General features: G+C 40.5%; 1 long non-coding RNA gene across 1 annotated transcript; it reads right to left on the reverse strand.

Annotated features, from left to right (window-relative positions):
• Positions 1-4,527: 4,527 nt before the first annotated feature.
• Positions 4,528-5,978, reverse strand: LOC133459339 (uncharacterized). The gene is made up of 3 exons (XR_009784050.1): positions 5,892-5,978; positions 4,864-5,035; positions 4,528-4,715 (listed from the first exon to the last, which is right to left on the reverse strand). It is a non-coding gene; the product is annotated as an uncharacterized LOC133459339 (long non-coding RNA).
• Positions 5,979-6,294: the final 316 nt, after the last annotated feature.

Here is a 6,294-nt window from a genome sequence, read left to right on the forward strand (position 1 = left end):
ACAACGCCCCACTTAGCGTTGCAGTAACCTGTCGTCCAGTGTCATCAAACAGGCTCACCACAGCATCTCCCCTTTGCTGTGCGATGCCGCTGCATCTGGTCCCGTCTGCCAGCTCCACTGAATGCTTTCCTTCCTGGAAAGTGTCGTCGAAACTCTTGAATTTCCTGATGTCGTTGATTATGTGAGACGTTGCTCCAGCGTCCACCATGAGGCCTCTCATCTGGACACCGTCCGGTGGCTTCCATCTCCGGGCTGGTCGGCCCCCGCCGTCCACGCCTCCCGCTTTGAAGAAGAAATCTGAAGCGCTCTTCTCGTCAGACACCATCCGGACACCATCTCGACGATCCTGTTGCTCTTTTCGCCGGCATGTTGAATCTTGATGTGTGTTGCTTTTGCAGTTGCTGCACCACGTCTTTTTGCGACAGTCTTTCGCTCTGTGGCCTTTGGTACCGCACTTGTAACACACCAAGTTGACATCTTCACCCTTTGTGGGCCCCCGACCTTGTCTCACGTGTGTTTTCATCACGTTGTCTGTTGATTCTGCTGCGTTCATCTTTTCTGTTTGTTCGTAATTTCTCAGTCTTCTCTTGAAGTCTGTGAGTGTGACTTGATCTTCATTCTGAGTCACATGAATGGCTAGGGGCTTATATGATTCAGGTAGACCGTTCAGGATCATGGCTACGGTAAGTCCGTCGCTCATAGCTTCACCTGCATCTCTCAGGGCTGTGATGATGGCCTCCGCTCTTATCATATAGTCTGTTACGCCTTCCCCACTTGCCATATGAAGCCTGGTCAGTGATGTATATAAACCTATTATACGGGGCTTTCCCTTCCCGGCATAATGTTCTCTCAAGATTTTCAAAGCTTCCCTGCCTTTGTCTGATGCCTCATGCATGATCAGTGATAGGCTCTTGTCATCTATGAGACGGATCAACTCTGCATAACAGTCCGCGTTTTTCTTCGCGTCGGCTGCCAAGGCCGCTTCGGTGACTTCGGTTGGTTCATGCAGAATTGTATCTTTTAACTTCATAGTGTGCAAACGGCCCAAAAACCTGGTCTCCCAAAGTCCATATTTTTCTTCATTCCCATCGAATATGAGATGATTCGACGTACCGTCCGTCCCTCGACTCGCCATGCTGCTAACGTAGCTCCGACTTTTACTTGCCAAGCTATCTCGTTAGCCTCTTAGCTTCCGCGCGCCTTTTGCCCCGCGTTATAGTCTTCTGACGTATATAACTACTCACTTCGTTTCCTTTATCTGGGCCCATAACCTGTAAAGCATCGTGTTCTAATGCTCAGCGGCTCCCTGCGTGGAATATTGAAGTAGTCTGACTCGGTACACATTTAGCCTTGCTGGCTTATTTATTTGCTGCTGCTCACATGCAGGAAATACGCAGAATGAAAGAACGCGCCGGCAGTGCGCTGAGGCAGAGCTTGAGAGAGTACCGTAATACCCCTAATACAAGGGAACAATATATTCAGAGTACATAGACAGAATGGGAAAGGACGTATTACACCTAATACTTTACAACTTTACAATGAGGCTCAATATATGAAGATTTAATTGATAATGAGGATGGAGCTTATAATTAAAGAACTTACTTCCAGGGTAAACGGCAGGGATTCGTAGCACTTTGAGCACTATTTCAGATGTCATTTGTAGAGCATAGGTCTTTGCTGGTAGGCTCTTTTTTTGTGGCAAGAGATTTAGATCATAGGCAGCACCAGTAGGTGCAGTTAAGACTGTTATCAAATTAAGGTGAAATTTTAAATTATTTCTTTAAATCATGAATGAGGCAATATAAAAAAATTAGTCTTTACTTGTTTTTAGCCTAATGACAATAAATATATATTTAAACACTGAGCAACCATAAACATCATAGATAATGTCGTGATTGAGGCTTGGTATTTTACCATGTCTCTGCAGGACTGTTATATGCACAGAATTATAAAGGTGTTGCAATTGCGTGAATATGAAAAGAGACTGGGACAGAGAAGATGACAACTGTCTTGCCACTGACAGAGAGGACTAAGATGTGGCGTTTAGTGGGATATATTACCCCCAAAACTTGAACAGCATTGATCAAACCCACTACAACATAGTGTATTTGGGTGTCAAGTCCTCACTTTTGTTGTAGTAATTGTTAAAAAAAGAAATAAAGAAATAAAAACACTTTGATATACTGAAATGGTAAGTATGGTAGTATTAAGTCCAAAGTTCCCAAACAGAACAATATAACATTTATTTAACAATATAACTTGGGGTAAACAATTAGAAATAAAAACACTTTGATATACTGAAATGGTAAGTATGGTAGTATTAAGTCCAAAATTCCCAAACAGAACAATATAACATTTATTTAACAATATAACTTGGGGTAAACAATTGTTTCATCTTGATGAAATGTACAGTATATAATATATATTCAGTGCAGGTGCAGTCACATCCCACATTAAGGAGATCTGCAGAGAAAAAAAACAGCTGAAAAAATCCTCTGGAGGTTGTGGAAGATCACTTACTGAAACAGGCAAGGAGCAGGCAGAAAATACAAAGTAAGAAACAAACAGGTCTTACAAAGAACAAACAAACAATATGAGAAAGCAAGTACACTGGGTTAACAACAGATTCAGTAAGTGGTCTATATAACATCTAAAGTAATCTAAGAAAGCATTATTGCCTGACAAATGAAAGGCACCCTTCCTATGGAGGTCCATTATCACTACAGGTGGATGATCACCACACGTGACACATGAATATTTTGCTAATCATGTTCACAGAGAGCCTCAAAGTGAAGAGACCCCTAAAGGACTGTGTCAGCTGAGGGGTACTGTAGTCCAGTGTTTATCTCCAAAAACTCAACAACTCTGCTCACAGCAGTATGAACCTAGGAGAGAAAAATAGTATGTAAAACAACAGTATCAAAATCAGTTTTCTTTTTTTACAACACAAAAAGATTTACTAATAAAAATAAATAAAAGATTACTAATAATTATACTTCAATTAAGATTTAATAATGACCTGCAACATGTTCCGGATGGTAAGGCATAACTGTATATCAAATATTATTCTGTTGTTAAAGTTGTGGAGGCCATCTTTCCACTCTTGGTAGCGGTAATGGGTCCCACATTGATAACACATTTTATTGTAGGTTGAGACATCTGGAAATCCAAAGAGTCAACATGATATAGAGCAAAGTGTTTAATACATGGAACAATTAATGAAAGCAGATCACATCTGTCACATTTGTTAATTGAAATTAGCTGATCTACACCACTGACCTACCTTGCACAATATTTGTGTTGGTGAGGATCTTTGCTTTGCTAGTTATGAGGACTGGATCGCTCAAAGGCACATTGCCTGGGCAGTGCTGGCACATCATTTCCTGGAATGAGATGCTTTTTGTCCTCTTTTTCCACTGGATGCAGCACATTTTCTGGGAGATCTGCAGGTATTTTTTTGAAGTTCAAAATATACTGGACCATGCGCTTTAGCTTGTCAGTATCTTCGGGAGGATATGACACGTCACTAATGTCGTCTGCAGTCGATGGTGCTGTGCTGTGTCCATGCATTCTTCTATGTCTGTGCTCCTTACTTTTCTGAATAGACTGCGGTCGGTTTGAAATAAATGCCTTTTGGCAATGTACTTGTGTGTGCATGATCTTTTTGTTTTGTTGCAGGGACAGTGCCATGAATTCTTTTTTGTATCATATGATACTATCACTCTTCCCAGCCGAATGTAGTATGATACGGTAGGCTCATAAACAGAAATGAATGTTTTGGACTGTGGTGTTCCTGTTTTGGTAAGGACAGAAAGGGGCTTATGGTTGGTTGAGGCAAGATTTTGCCGATCAAGACATAATTGCTTTTTGTCTTCACCAAACCATTTGCTCTTCACCATGTCTGTCAGTGTCTCTTCCTGTAGTGTTGGACAGGCGACATATGACGTACAGTATGTAATGGATTTGAGATGTACACACTGATAGGCTTTTAAGCCGCTCCTCCATGCCAACTCCATGTTCACCTGGCACTCTGTCAGTTCGCAAAACACATGTTGATTTTCCCCCCACAATTTGTTTTGCACATGAAGAGGCGTACTGGCTCCAAGAAAAGATTTTTGGACAGTGAAGATCCCGTTTTCTGCATCTATGCATTCACTGTCAAGGTGGGAATTGGCTGTAATGTCCTTATATTTGTTTAAGTGCTTTCTTTCAATGTGTCTTTTCAAATTTTTTTTGTGCATGGTAGTCTGGCATATGGGGCATTTTTTTGTGGAGTGCCAGCTTTATGCTAGACCTTCTCACCTGTGCACTTGGGGTGGCTAGGCTGGTTGGTGCCAGGGGGGTGGTGGTGGTTGGTGCCAGGGAGGTGATGGTGGTGGTTGGTGCCAGGGGGGTGGTGGTGGTGGTTGGTGTCTGGGGGGGGTGGTGGTGGTTGGTGCCTGGGGGGTGGTGGTGGTTGGTGCCAGGGGGGTGGTGGTGGTGGATAGTGCCTGGGGGGGGGGTGGTGGTGGTTGGTGCCAGGGAGGTGATGGTGGTGGTTGGTGCCTGGGGGGTGGTGGTGGTTGGTGGGACTGTAGGGTTGGAACCTGGTTTCTTCTTGCACCAATCTATATGTTTAATAAAATCGTCTTTCCGTTTTATTGTTGAACTGCAGTATGGACAGTGATAATGCAGCTGCGGCCGACATCCCAGTCCACATCTGTGAATGGTGTATTCTTAAACATAAGCACATAGATATAAATATTATTATATAATCAGTTTTCCATTACAAATTGTCACTTAAAAATACAAATCCTGCATCAACAATGAAGTTCCAGCATGCACTACATGCACACACACAGGGAGAATGTTTTCAAACTTTACCTTCATGGCTAACAGCTCTGTTAAAATGAAGATCCATGTGTATCTGACATTTGTTCAACGGGGAGGGGTAGTAAACTGTAGGGCTGCAGAATGGACAGTGGTAGTTATTGCAGCATGATGTGCATCTGTGAAGTTGGGGCAAGGCCCTTCCTTTCTGGATTGTTATGTGTACCTAAAAAAGAGTGTTCAATTAGTCCAAGTTAATATTTTTACACTGTTTTACAGACAAAACTGGGCCAAAACCTAATAACGGACAAATATACATTTTCATCTTATGCACTGGATTAGCTAAATTTCTGTCCACAAAATATCTAAATATAGGCTATATAGTGATATAAATGTGAATAGTTATATAAACACACATAATGTATAATATGAATAAAAAGATACGTTAAGATATTCCTTCAATTGTCCCACAATGGGGAAATCCACAGTTACAGCAGCAACTGCACAGTTGATTGAAGAGTAGCAATAACAAAAAATATATGAACAATTAATTATTGGGACGAAAAAAATAACAACCCTAACAATAATAGTATAAAATATATAATCAATATAATAACCATGACATTATTTACAAGATTAATCTTGGTAATGATTGGTAATATACCAGAGATCATGTTCTTATTGCACATAATAAATGAAAAATATATATTGCAGACAATAGAAATTGTGCCACGTAGTATTAGTAGTATTCTTGAGCTAGCTAGCTAGCTAGCTCAAGTTTCATGTTTATATATATATATATATATATATATATATATATATATATATATAAAAATAGGACCTTCATGCTTTTCTCATGTAATCCACATCACAAGTAAAACATTTTAGCCTACGCACTTTTCTGACTATCGTGGCAAATAGAGTCATTAACGTTAATTTCTCTGTCAAATTTAACTTAACAATATAGTTTGTGGATCATGTTAGGCATTTCACTGATTGATTAAATCACTTTTGCAGATCAATTAAGTGCCAATATATCTTGAAAAGAATACACAAAAAATGTGATTCACGGTTATACTCACACTCCGGTCGTCATCCATCTTGAGAAAAGGAGAAAACAGCACGCTGCCGGAAAAAAACGAGAAGTCTCGATCTGAACTGTTGATTTAGTTGCAGTTATAAAGTGATCCAGTGGGGGGCTCTGTGACGTCTAGAACTGCGGTTCAGATCTAATGCTCAGATTTGCTGCCTCCGGGTCTGCAGCCGTACCCTTCTCCAAAAGTCTGGAACTGAAAAAAAAGATGTGTAACTGAAAAAAAAGATGTGAAACTGAAAAAAAAAGATCTGAAACGGAAAAAAGGTCTGATACTGATTGAAACTGTAAAAAAATAAGTTCATGATCAAAACTTGAATTTTCAGGTTCAAATTTTATTTTCAAATTAGCAAAACATTTGGCCTTGATTTGGCTCCATACAGCCTCAGCTG

This window comes from Cololabis saira, chromosome 14 (assembly GCF_033807715.1).
Source record: "Cololabis saira isolate AMF1-May2022 chromosome 14, fColSai1.1, whole genome shotgun sequence".
Lineage (NCBI taxonomy): Eukaryota > Metazoa > Chordata > Actinopteri > Beloniformes > Belonidae > Cololabis > Cololabis saira.